We start from the raw sequence: 14,481 nt of genomic DNA, 5'->3' as shown, positions 1-14,481 counted from the left end.
AGCAATCAGCCATAGGATGGCTGTACATAGACACTTCATTAGGTCATTAGGACAAAATGACCCTTGAGACCAGAAGAACTAGATGGTGCCTGGCTACCAAGCCAACCACTCAGGAAAGGATCAAATCTGGAGATCCTGGATAGAGTGGGAGGAAAAACATGGAACAAAATCCAAAACTCAATAATGACCAGAATTACTGGTCAGATGAAATCTGATGAGATCCCCAATACTATGGCCCTGGAATACATTTTACATCTGGAATAAAATGCATCCCCAGGGGCTGGTTCTCAGCCCAATAGTTAACAAGATGTGCACACAGACCACTCAACCCAGGATGATGAACCCACATACTCTCTGGTAATACATTCCTTAGAGCAATGGACCACGGGGCACCAGAGGACCAACACTCAAATTGAGGAAATGCAGGACAAACAGGAGTGCCTAATTATGAGGGGCACACAGGGAGAGTTACACGGTAGGGAGCGGAGGAGATTGGGTTAGGAATAGACATGATAAATAGAGAGTGAAACTAAATGTACATGTAATGTTGAATGTAAAACAAGCTCTTAAAATTAAAAAAAAAAAAAATTCCTTAACTACGGTGTCATCAGACCTCCTTTTTTCAACATCATTAGCAAAATACAAATAAATTATCAAGGCAAATGAAATGAGATAGATTTAATAGAATGGCTGGATTTTTTTTTTTTTTAAAAGAAAATTCCCAGATCTGGTTAGGATGTGGAGTAACTAGAACTCTCATATACCTAGTTCTAGTGAAGATATGAAATGGTGCAGTTACTTTGAAAAATAGCTTGGTGAGTTATAAAAGTACATACATACCTACCATATGACCCAGCAATCCCACTCCTTGGTATTTATTCTAAAGAAATGAAACCATATATCCACACAAAGACCTGTAAGCTGATGTACATAGACACTTCATTCATAATTACCAAAATTTGGAAATGACTCAAATGTCTCTCAATTGGTGAACAGATAAGCGAACTGTGATATATATCCAATACAATAAAATGTTGCTCAACAACAACGGGAAAACATTACTGACTCTGAAGGAATATGGATGAATTTCAAAAGCATCATGCTAAGTGAAAGAAGTCAGGTACAAAAGGCTACATACCAGGTGGTGATATTTATATGACACTCCAGGAAGGCAAAACTCTTTCCCACCACTTTGCCTTCAAGTAGATTCCTGTAAGACAGAATAGACCCGTCCCATAGGGTTTCCAAGACTGTAAATCTTTATGGAAGCAGATTGCCACATCTTTCTCCTTTGGAGCAGCTGGTGGGGTCAAAGCAATGACTTTTCAATTAGCAACAGAGTGCATTAACCACTGAGCCACTGTGGCTCCTTGGAGAAATTATCATGACAGAAAACAGATCAGTGGTACCAGTAAAACGGATCAGTGAAACAAATCAGTGTCTTGAGATAGAAGAATGGGATTGACTACAAAAGGATAAAGAGGAAATTCTTGGTGTTAGAAATGTTCTAAATCTTGATTGTGGTGATTGTAATACAACTGTGTGCATTTGTCAAAACTCACAGAACAGTATACAAAAAAAAAAAAGGGTGATGATTACTCAATGTAAAGTATTCCTCACTATACTTGATATATAAACCTAAAAAAAAAAAAACCTAATAAGCTGTGGATAACTTGTTATCCACATTTTGCTTTATGAAGAGTGGAAAGGGTGAAGAAAAACTCAAGACAACTCAGTCATTGACTCCAGAGGAGCATGCCCCAGACATCTCCTGTCAAAGATGCTGAAATCTCTACAAATCCAGACACAGCCTTGGTTCATCTATGTTGCCTCTGGGGAAAAGCATTTAATATCATTATCCACCCCAAATGCTGAGTGACAAGATTATCTTTTCCCACTGGGCAGAGAGATTTCAAGTACGAATGTGATCTTAATTAGATGCTCTTCTTTCCAACTTAGTTATGAAGCCAGTTTTACAGAGGTCAGAAAAGAGGTGGCAGAATCTGATTAAAGTCAGTCACTGGGAAAATAGCACTCATGTAGGTGTAGAACCCAAAAAGGATGTGACAGATAAACTTTTATGGCCTTGTACATGTATTTGCAGTTATGCTGTTGTTTTTGTATGATATCGAGTTGGACCTGACTCATAGCGACCCCTCCTTGGGTTGCGGAGGCAGTATCACTATGGAAGTAGATTGCCCAACCTTCCTTCCAAGGAGTGGCTGGTGGATTTGAACCACCAGCCTTCTGGTTAGCAGTCAACTGCCTTAGGCACTATGCTACCAGAGCTCATTGGAGATTTTTATTTTAGCTATCCAGTATATTTGTAATAAATTACAAAAGCCATCATGTTATACAATCCATTTGGATGATACCAGTTTTCAAATATGAACTTGAGGAAACACATCAACTTATTTAGATGTCCTGTTAAGCTTCTTTGTCTTCAATAATCCTGAATTCCTACCACCTCTTGGTATTTGTTTCATTCATTACTCTGACATGCTTGTACCTTGTGTCTGTCTTTCTTGTTTGGGGTTAGAGAAAGAATAAACTGGTTATGCATGATATTTTCTAAATTAACTCAAGCTCTGTGTCTGTCTATGAGCCTGTAAAGTTCAGTCTTCATGCCTTGTACCTGAGGAGGTAACAGGTTCTGGAGCCAAAGTTCAGCTCGACTGAATGTTGTTGTTACAAAGAACCAGGTGTTACCGTGTGTAATGCAAAGGGATAATCACTTAAGACAGATCAAATGAATCCATACTACCCTGAAAGAGAAAAATTGATATGTAAAGTATGAAAAATAATCCCTTTGATAAGCATATTCTATCTGCCTCATGACAGTGAAATCAGAGAGCAATTTTAACATTGATGGTTTACATCTTAATGTTTAAAGTTGTTTTTAAGAATAAAAGGTAGGTGGCAGTGGTGGTGGTGTTGTTGGGAATGGCAATGTTTATGGTTCTTTCATAAAAGCTTCCTCAGAACCCAGCGGTCTTCTTAGGGGCAGCAAAGGGAGGGGCTGTGCCTACTGAACTAGAAAACAGCAATGGATCAGGAGGCCCATTAGCCATGCTGTTGAATCATTTCAGACTCATGGTGACTCTGTGTGTATCAGAAAAGAACTGGGACTTCAATGGCTGTGATCTTTCAGAAGTAGAGCACCAAGCCTTTTATCTGAGAGACCTCTGGGTGGATTTCAACTGCCAACTTTTCTGTTAATAGCTGAGTGCTTAAATATTTATTTATACCACTTGTGGACTCTCATTAAACCTCCTCAGACAGAACTCAATCTCCTAGATGACTCAGGTAACCAAAACTGCTTTCCTTTGTTCTACTTTTAAAAGACAAATTAAAACATGTTACTCTGATAGGATTCCTTACAAAATGAACTCATGGGATTAGAGGTCTAATCTGGAAGATTAGCTTCCCCAAAAGCCACCAAAATGACAAGAGGCGTTAAAAAAAAAAAAAAAAAAAACATGTGATTTGTGTGGAACTTTACAGAGCATATTCATTTTCCTTACAATAGTTTATACACATTTTGTTTCATGTCATTGAATGCAATCTCTGTAATGCAACAGCTCTCTTCCTACTTCTTCCCTGTGGTTACCTTTTCCCTGTGTCCTTCCTTCATAAGCAATTCTACCCTCTAAGCTGTCTTCCTGTGCAAAATAGGTACTTCTGATCTCTCATGGTAAATTGTTCTAGGGAATGTACCTACCTGGTGTAAATGTTCACCTTAGACGCCTGTCTATTGTTTGGCTGGAAGTCCCGGGAGTGAGTTCAATTCCAGGCCCTAAGGGTGATGAGGGGCGACAAATGGTCTTGGGGGTTTTACCAGTCTCTACCAGACCAGTAAGACTGATGTATTTTTATGATTTTGAGTTTTGTTCCACATTTTCAGAGAAGGCATTTTTAAGGAGATAAAATAATAAGGACAAAGAGAAGGAGGGAGGAAGTAAAAGTGGAAAATAAACTTACAGATTTCTGGAAGCTAGTAGGTCGAGGGAGGAGACCAAACTGGCCCAACAGAACTCGGGGTTTTAGATAGAAGCTAAGCTGGGTGGATGAGTAGTATCTTAGCTTCCTAGTGCTGTTGTAGCACAAATACAAGTGGGTGGTTTTAAGAACAGAAATTTATTTTCTCATAGTTCTGGAGGCAGAAAGTCCCATTCATGGTCTCAGCCAGGTCAACTTCTTCCTGTTGGTAGCTTTTTTGAGATATCTTTTGTTGCTTGACATTTCTTATAGGCAATTCTCACAGAGTATATGTGTCTCTGTGTCTGTTATGTTTTTTTTGTTTTGTTTTTTAACTCAGAAGTAATTAGTTCTAGAATCCATCCTACACTGGTATGATCTCAAGGGACTAATTGACTACATTATGAGAGGTGATTATATCACATTATGTTATGAAAGGCAATCTGCTCTACTCAAGCCAATTGATCTAATATGCATATGTGATAGTTGGAGCTGTGTGTCAATTTGGCTGGACCACAATTCTTTGTGGTTTAAGCAATGGTGATGTGAGTTATTCCCATGATGGGATCAGATGTATATGTTTGGACGCAGCCAATCCATTGAAAGGGAGTTTCCCCAGGGGTGTGGCCCGCTTCCAATATATTTATGAACATCCTGGGTAAAGAGACACTCTTCTGTTGATCAGGATCCTGTTGTTCTGCCTACAACTGTCCGTGAGTGAACAATCTACTGTTTCGCCTACAGGTCTTGGATTCATCATTCATTGGAGTCAACAGCTGGTATACTGCCTGCCATCCTTGAGTTTGTCAGCCCCTGCAGCTGCGTGAGTCAGGAAAAAACTCCAGTTTGACGTTTGATACAAGAACTTGGGACTTGCCAGCTTCTATAAGTGTGTGAGCCATTTTCCTAAGATAAATTTCCCTCTCTCTCTCTCTCTCTCTCTCTCTATATATATATATATATATATATAACTTTATTGCTTTTGCTTCTCTAGAGAACCCAGCCTAACACAGCACATCACTGCTCCATGACAGTAATCAGACCAGTGTGTGGCCAAACTGGAACCAAAGCCTAGCCATGTAAACACATAAAATTAATTATCACGGGTTGGGAGGTGTAACAAACACAGGGCTTCTCTCTGAACCTTCCCAGAGATTTAATGGCCAAAGACAAGGGGCTGAATCAGGAGATATACATTTGAGTTTGAAATGGAGGATGAGGGCCCCAGCATTATCACCCTCCAACTCCACCAGGGCCTGAGAGATTGTTCTAAAAACTTGAAACAAAGAGGCCCTGGGCTCAGGGAAATGGATACAATAGTGTGAAGCCAAACACTAGAAATAACAATCAGAATAAAGTGAGCATTAAAATGGTGGGAAGCACTCCTACTTACCCTGTAAGCTCGTGTTCCCACCTTTCATGCAGTCATCCATGTGTTGCCTGGCAAGAGAAAAAACTGACACATGGAATTCCCTCATCCAAAGGCTTTTAACATTTTTTTACTTACATTTTTTATTTTCTGATTCAATTATGTTTTATGAAAAGTCTCATCATGTGTCAGGTTCTGTGCTGTATGGAGGACATGGTCTTTGAGATTATATAACATTTGATACAGACAAATAAAACATTTACAATGTACTTTGAAGTCATAAAGCATAAAATGAGGACCCCTCTGACTCCACCACCCAGCTTAAGAAAAAACCATGACCAACATCAGAAAGCACCCTACCCTGGTGTTTTGTCTTGACTCCACTGTTTTGCCTCTGCCCCAGAGTAATCCACTATTCCTAATTTGGTGCTCAACCTTCCCTTGTTTTTTTTATAAAAACAATTTTACCAAATATGTGCATATTCCTAAACAATATAATATTTGCTTGGTTTTTAGCTTTATAAAAATGATCTCATCTTGTATTTCTAACACCTAACTTCTGAGATTTTCATTTTCTCTCATCAACACATATTGTGGATGGCTATGGATCATTCATTTTCACAACCATATAATATTCCACCGAGTGAATAAGTTATTGTTAGTTGGCATCAAGTTGATTCTAATTCATTTTGATGCCATGTACGATAGAGTGAAACGTTACCTGGTCCTGTGCTATTTTCACAGTCATTGGTATGCTTGAGTCCATTGTAGTGGTCACTGTGTATTTTGCATGCCTTCCAATCTGGGAGCTCATCTTCCAGCACTGTATCAGTCAATATTCTGTTGTGATCAATATGGTTTTCATGAGCCAATTCTTGCAAGTGGTCACCAAATTATTCTTCAGAGTCAGTATTAGTCTAAAGCTCTGTTGAAACCTCTCCACCATGGGTACAGTTTGTTCTGCATAGCTTCCACCATAATAGCAACACACAAGCCACCATAGTACAACATACTGATAGTGGTAGAGTAAATGTACACAGCTGTTATCATCAGTTTTCCTATGGATGCACATGTGGGTTGTTCTTTTCTTGACAACCACAAACAAGGCTGCCAAAAGTATACTAGCACTTAGTTCTTAGCACCAAGAGGGAGGAATTTCTCTAAGGTATATAGAGAATTTATTTCTTTATTTCAAGCTTACATGATAATATTTTTCAAAGTGTTAATATCAATTTACACTCACGTCAACAGTGTGCGTTGTTCTTCATTTTTTCAAACACTTGATCTTATCAAATTTTTTTAATTTTTAGTAAGTCGGTGAACATGAAATGTTCTTTGTTTTCATTTTCTTGAGTACGATAAGATTGAGCTTATTCTCATAGACTCATTGACTAATCAGGTTTCCACCTATGAGTTACCTATTTGTATATTGTTCATTTTCCCTATTAGGTTGTTTGTTTTTATGTATTATAGTAGTCATTTTTATATGCTGAATATAATCCTTTTTGAGGAGTATGCATTACTAATGATATTTATGAGTCTTAAATTTCTGCAAACTAACAATAAGAATATATATATATATATATATATATATATATATAAACAGTTCTTATACCAGAGTAAAGTCTAAATGATCTTGCTATGCTCTCTGTAAGAAATAATATCACAAAATTTTTATTAAAGAGGATGCAGGCAACAGATAAGAATCATAGAGTATGTCAAGCAAATAATTTAAGTATGCTATTTTTGGATGTTTGCAGTATTTGTCAGCTTAAAAAATTCATAGCTAAGACTTATTTCTCATTTTATATATTCACCTTTATGCCTAATTCATAATCAGAATTTAACATTTTTGTTCTTAAAGAAGATTCATAGAAACCAGGATCTGATCCCTGGCTTTTCCTGAAGGTGAGAATCTTTAATCTTCTGAATGGTCTTGGGCCCCAGAGTCAACATCACTCGCAGGGCAATGGGGCGGACAGCAGAGGATGGCCACCATGCAGTCAATTCTAGGAAGCATAACCAAGCCACACATGGGGCCTGAGTCAATCACTTCTATTACTTTCACGAGGTTGGTTACAGTGTGGTCCATAAGATACCTGGGCCCAACTCTCTTGCCTTATTTGGGGCAAGTTTACTTTTAATCTTTATTAGACCCAACACATACTCAGACATGTGGATGTATCACATACACACACACACACACATACGTATACACACACCCCAACCACAACAGTAAGGACTGCCAAAAAGGCTTGGACAGGAGAGCTGTACACGTTCTTCCCCTCCTTCTTCTCTGCAGACTTGCAATAATCTCTGAGAAGGGCTCAAAGGTTTTGGACCACTGTTCTGGTAAAAACTAAGGAGAGTCAGGGGATTCCATCAGCTTCCTGTGAAAGAGGGATCAAATGAAAAGAGAGACTAGTTCCCTCTTGGAAGTAGGGAACATGAGAGCAGCATATATATCATCCTGAATAAATACTTCCTTGTGGAATCCAAATAAAAGATGTAGACCAAGTCTAGGCCCCCAGATAAGTTTTGTCGAGTCAGTACACTTTTTATACCTTAATTTGAGCATGTTCCAGTTCTCTGAGCAGTCACCACACTCTATGCCTGACCCTGGCCACTCTGAATACATATGGAATCTCTGAGTACATTTGGAATCACAACCTTGGGCCACTCATATCCTTAAGGACTTGGTTTGCTACAGCCAAGAAGACACAAACTCACTACCCTCACCCTCACTGCTGAGCCCTGGTCTCTCAGATAATTTGCTTCAGTTTCCTGGACCCTCCGCTCTAATGATGGCTCAGCCAGGCTGCCCTGCAGCTCCACTGAAGTTGAACTTGAGGCTCACATGTCAGGCTAAGCAAGGGGTTGGTCGCTGATATGTCTTCAGTGTTTATCAGCCCTGTTCAATTCATACCATGGTCACACACACACATTAAAGTTCATGCACTTAAATGTTGAGCCTTTGGCTCATTAAACATCTCCCTGTAAGGCTGTGGTACCTGACAGGAGGGATAAGACATTTGGTTACTAAATCCTGCCCATTAGCTCCAGCTTGCCAGGAAAATAGCCACCAAGGGTTCCATTCTTATAAAATATAAAATCTGTGCATCACTATTCAAGGTGCCTTCTCTGTCCCTGCCTGTCCATCCATCTTCCTTACAGAAATGATTATAGATAATGGACAGTGGAAATTTGAAAAGCCCCAGACATCTTTAATTCACTGTTGTTTTCATGAGAAGTGGTGTGGTGAGCTGCACAGAGCTGTGTCTGCTGACTGTCCCATCCATCCTGAGGGTGAGTGGTCAGGCAATGGGACTACCTCATTCTTCTGACAAACCTGTGCACATGTTAGCCTTATACAGAGAATGCTGTACACTCCAAAAAGTTCAATGTCAGCAACACTAACCTCTCTGATCACTGAGAGGTAACACCACTTCCAGCAATATAAACAAAGATTAACTCTAAATCTCAGACACCTAATTCTTCTGAGCTCTCCTGATTCTTAGAAAAGTTAGTAAGAAAGACAACATGGATAGACAAGAAATTTTTTGTGGCTTCTGCTAAAAAGACAGTTTGCAACAGGTTGTTTGTTTCCATAAAGTTAGCTCTGACTCATGACGACCCCATGTACAACAGAACACGATTATGTCCAGTCCTGTGCCATATTCACTATCATTGGTAAGTCTGATCCATTGTTGTAGCCACTGTGTGTTCTGAGTGCCTTCCAACCCAAGGACTTATCATCTAGCATTACGTAGGACAATATTCTGCTGTGATCCGTTTTCAATGGTTAATTTTCAGAAGTAGTTTGCCAGGCCTTTCTTCTTAGTCTATCTTGTTCTAGAAGCTCCACTGAAACCTGTCCATCATGGGTGACACTGCTAGGATTTTAAGTTCTGTTGACATAGCTTCCAGGATCACAGCAAATCACAAGCCACCACTGTGACAGAAAGGTAGTGGGGTTTGCTACATGTAAATTTTAAAAATCTTTTTTTTCATCTATACTCATTGAGCACCTACTATGTGTCAAGCTTATGCTTAGCACTTTGCATGCACTATATTCTTTGATCCTGGGAATAACCCATTCAGACTTGAGTGGCCCAGGGTCACAGTTTCAAATACTTTCCGAGTCTGGCAGGTAATATACATACTCAGAGTGGCCAAGGTCAGGTAAACAGGATGTTTGCTGCTCAGCAAAATGAGAATTCTCAAATTAAGGTATACAAACTGTCCTGGTCAGACAAAGCTCATCTGGGAGTGAGTTGGTAAGGGGAAAAGCCAGTCAAGGAGCTTTCTTTAGCTTCAGAGCCTAGGTGCACATTCTATGCTACGTTCTTGGGAATATGTTTAAGAATCAGGGATTCAAAATGGAGTCTCGCCAGTGAGCAGCACATTTATTTTTCCCTCTGGCATCTAAGGACTTTAAGAACTAGGTTCAACAGTTTGAATTGGGATCTTTGGTGCTCTGAACAGCTCACTGAATCAGAGTGCACCAAACACAGAAGAGCAGAATTGGAGGAAAGGCACAGGGAGATTATTTAGGAAAGAGCTACTGCTGGAAGATGAATGGGCACCCGAGAGAGACCATTGGAAACCTTTCTGGGGCAGTCACTGTCTGCCGGGCAGAGGTGGCCACCTGAGATCCCCGAGCCAAGAACGAGGTCTCATAGCAGCTTACCAGTGACCAATACAATATTCCAGTGGGCAGCAGCAGAGACCTGCCTCCAGCGCCTGATTTTGTCAGTAATTTGGGTGGTGTAGGTGCAGCCAGACATGGGCACCATTGCTGAGACTCAGGTGGAGATCTCACTGGTGTGCCAGAAAGGCTAGCTCCCTCCCCTCCCAGCAGATTACAGAGCAGTCTTGGGTCAGACTGGGAGACACTGTGATTTTCTTTGCCACGGTTATTGGGACTGCAGGTCACTGGCAGGTACTCCACCAACTCCACCACAGCTGAAATTGAGCCCATCACTGGTGCCGCAGGTGGGCGGTATCACAGACAAACTCGAACCGACCATTACTGGTCTGGCAGGATTGCGTCACCACTGCGGGCAGATGGGGCACGGAGAACAAAGAAACTGCAGCTGAGCCCAGTCACACGAATTTTGCCTTGGAGCCACGCTTTGGTGCTGTGGGGCTGTGGAGGCAGGGCCTTTGAGTGTGCCTGAAATTGGCAGAAATTTGTGACCCTCTAACAAGAGGAATATTCCCTGAGGTTGAGCTGTGGTCTTGCAAATAAATACGTCATCAATAATAACCTGCTCCAAGCCCTAGAAACTGAACCTACCAACACCAAGCTTTCCTTCTTCTGCTCCCACCTTCTCCACCAATAACTTCACTCATTCAATAGAAGAAACCATATTCAGACAATTACCATAAAACCTCACGCTTCGAACTCTAAACTCTCTGTACGCAAAACAGAAACACATATCCACACTACACACAGTGATTCCACCATCACAAAGAAAACAGCAGAGTGATCCAACACACCTGAATCAATAATAAGATAAAACACACCAGCTTCACCTTTTCAAAATATTAAACCATAAAACCAAGACAAAACAAATCAACACGTAACCAGCAGCTAGAGACAATGCTCTACCAGATTCCAAGGGCTTAAGAAGAGGTTCTGCTTTCCAGTAACCCCAAGAACTCTTTGGACCAGCACTACACTACTGAAAAGGTCTTAGTTTTCCCCTTTTTTTTTTTTTTTTTTTGTCTTGTGAATAACCCCATTACTTGTTGGATTTTTTTTGTTTTTGCTTTTTTTTTTTTTTTCTCTCCTGTTAGTCTGTTTTCTTTCTTCATTATTCTCCTTCTCTATCTTTTTTCTCTTAGTGACCTATTCCCAGATATTGCATATTTACCTGTTTTCTTTTTTCCACTTTTTCTTTTTTTGGGGTTACTCTTCCTGTGTGATTTCAGGGTGTATTTTTTGTCCATGTGTTTTTAGTTTTTTTGATGGTTATTCTATTGTAATTTTTGCCTAACTGAGTGGGAGACAAAAACAGTCCCCATTAGATACAAGTACACCCACGCCTCCTGCAACTTCACTTACTGAGCAAGAGCAAGCACCTCCTTCTCCACCAGCGAGCCAATGATAAAAAACCACCAAGAAGAGCCTGAACCACCCTTGGCTTCTCTTCACAAACAATTAACAGAGATCTTAATACAATACCACGATGGCTTGGAGACAACAGACTATCACAGTCCACACAAAGAAGCAAGATAAAGTGGTAGAAATAAGAGAGCAGGTTACAGACCCAGAACACATCCCTGAGGAAGAAGCAGCATTGGAACTCTCTGATAAGGAATTCAAAAGAATTATATTTAGGTATCTTCAAAGGACTGAGAGACAGACAAAAGAAAACACGGAAAAAACCTTAGAAGAATTCTGGAAGAAAATACAAGAACAAAATGACAAAACAAATGAAAAATCAGAAATGATTCCAAATCTACAATAGAAATCCAGAAGATTAATACTAAATTCTTAGAAATAGATAACACATTGGAAGGGCAAAGGAATAGAATTGATGCAATGGAAGACAGAATTAATGAGATTGAAGAAAAATACCTGAATACTTCTTTGGAAAGAGATCAGTCAGAAAAAAATCAAAACAAAATGAAGAAAGCCTAAGGATCGTGTGGGATACCATCAAAAGAAATAATCTACGTGTCATTGGAATTCCAGAACAGGAAGAGAAAAATAAAACCCCTGAGAAAATCATTCAAGATTTGCTGGAGGAGAACTTCCCTGATATGATGAAAGAGGAGAACATATCCATTCAGGAAGTCCAACAAACCCCAAACAGGATAGACCCCAAAAGAAAATCACTGAGACATATCATCATCAAACTCACCAAAACCAAGGAGAAAGACAGAATCCCAAGAACAGCACGGGGAAAACAAAAAGTTACCTACAAAGGACAGCCAGTAAGAAAAAGCTCTGATTTCTCAGCAGAGACCATGAAAGCAAGAAGACAATGGGATGGTATATATAAAACCCTGAAAAAGAAAAATTTTAAACCAAGAATTATATACCCGGCAAAATTGTCACTCAAGTATGATGGTGAAATTAGGAGATTTCCAGATAAGCAGAAACTAAGGGAATTTGTTAAAACCAGACCAACCTTCCAAGACATGCTAAAGGGAGTCCTTTGAACAGAGAACCAAAAATAGCAAATAACAACCGACCATTAATACACAAGATGACAAAACCTGGAAACTACAGCTATGGACATATCCAAAGTAAAATGACCTTACATGATTGTAAAAAGGGAACCAGAGACATCAATTGAAAAGCAAGGACAACTACAAACAAAGAAGGAAAAGACTGTGTATTTACAGAACTTCTAAATGGTGAGAGTTGCAAGATAGAATGGACTGGTCTAAACCAGTATTTACCCTATAAATCATAGGGTAACCTCAAAGAAAAATTATAAACTATCACATCACAATAAAAAAGAGGACAAGCAGCATATACTAAAACAGCAGCTATGGACATATCCAAAGTAAAATGAACTTACAAGATTGCAAACAGGGAACCAAAGACATCAATTGGCAAACGAGGACAACTATAAACAAAAAGAGGGAAAAGACTGTGCAGTTACAGAACTTCTAAATGGTGAAGAAGTTAAGAGAGTTACAAGACAGAATAGACTGTTCTAAACTCAGGGAGAAAAGTATAAATCATAGTGTAACCTCAAAGAAAAATGATAAACCTCCATATTACAATAAAAAAGAAAACAAGCACAAATATCCAGCAAATACTAAAACAACATCAACAAAGGAAATGATAACAGGATTCATAAACACATTGAGCTCAGCACAGAAAATAATATGGAAGAAATGAGAGACACCATGAAAAAACACATACCAAAATGACAGCAAGCAAATCATACTTGTCAATAATTACACTGAATACTAATGGATTAAATACACCACTCAAAAGATGGAGAGTTGCAGATTGGATAAGAAAACAAAACCTATCAATATGTTGCCTACAAGAGACACACCTTAGAGACAAAGACAAAAATAGACAAAAAATCAAAGGTTGGAAAAAGATCAATCAAGCAAATGGCAACTGTAAGAGAGCAGGAGTGTCAATATTAATTTCTGATCAAACTGACTTTAAGACAAAAATCGCCATATGAGACAAGGAAAGACATTATATAATGATTAAAGGATCAATTGATCATGAAGATATAACCATAAAAAATATCTATGGACTCAATGAAAGAACCCCAAAATACATAAATCAGATGTTAAAAGAGTTGAAAGGCCAAATAGATGACTCCACAGTCATAGTGGGAGATTTTAATACACTACTTTCTTTGAAAGACAAAACAACTGGAAAGTAACTCAATAAAGATGCAGAAGAGCTAAATAATACACTCCACCAACTGGGCCTTATAGATATCTACTGAACACTTCACCCAACAGCAACACAAAATACATTCTTCTCCAGTGCACATGGAACTTTTTCCATGATAGACAATATGTTAGGCCATAAAGCAAGCCTTAATAAATTTAAAAACATTGAAATACTGCAAAGCATCTTCTCAGATCATAACACTATCAAATTAGAAATCAACAATAGGAAGATCAACAGAAAAAGAGTAAACACATGGAAACTGAACAACAGCCTCCTAGAAAAAGACTGGGTAAGAGAAGAAATAAAAAGAGAAATTTAAAAATTCTTTGAATCAAACAAGAATGGAAACACAACATAGCAAAATCTATGGGACACAGCAAAAGCAGTGATCAGAGGCCAATTTATAGCAATACATGCACACATCAAAAAAGAAGAAAAAGCCTAAATCAACACTTTAAACCAACATCTCCAACAATTACAAAAAGAATAGCAAGTAAAGCCCATATTCACCAGAAGAAAGGAAATAATCAAGATTCAAGCATAAATCAATGAAACAGAAAATAGAAGGGCTATAGAAAAATCAACAAGACCAGAAGTTGGTTTTTTGAAAAGATCAATAAAATTGACAAACCACTGGCAAATTTAACAAAGGAAAAGAGAGAGAGAATACAAATAACACGAATAAGAGACGAAATGGGTGACATCACAACAGAACCAACTGAAATAAAAAGGATAATATCAGGATACT

This window comes from Orycteropus afer, unplaced genomic scaffold, assembly GCF_000298275.1.
Source record: "Orycteropus afer afer isolate SDZICR_OR568_19922 unplaced genomic scaffold, OryAfe1.0 scaffold00019, whole genome shotgun sequence".
NCBI lineage: Eukaryota > Metazoa > Chordata > Mammalia > Tubulidentata > Orycteropodidae > Orycteropus > Orycteropus afer.
Note: the sequence above shows the minus strand (reverse complement) of the source record.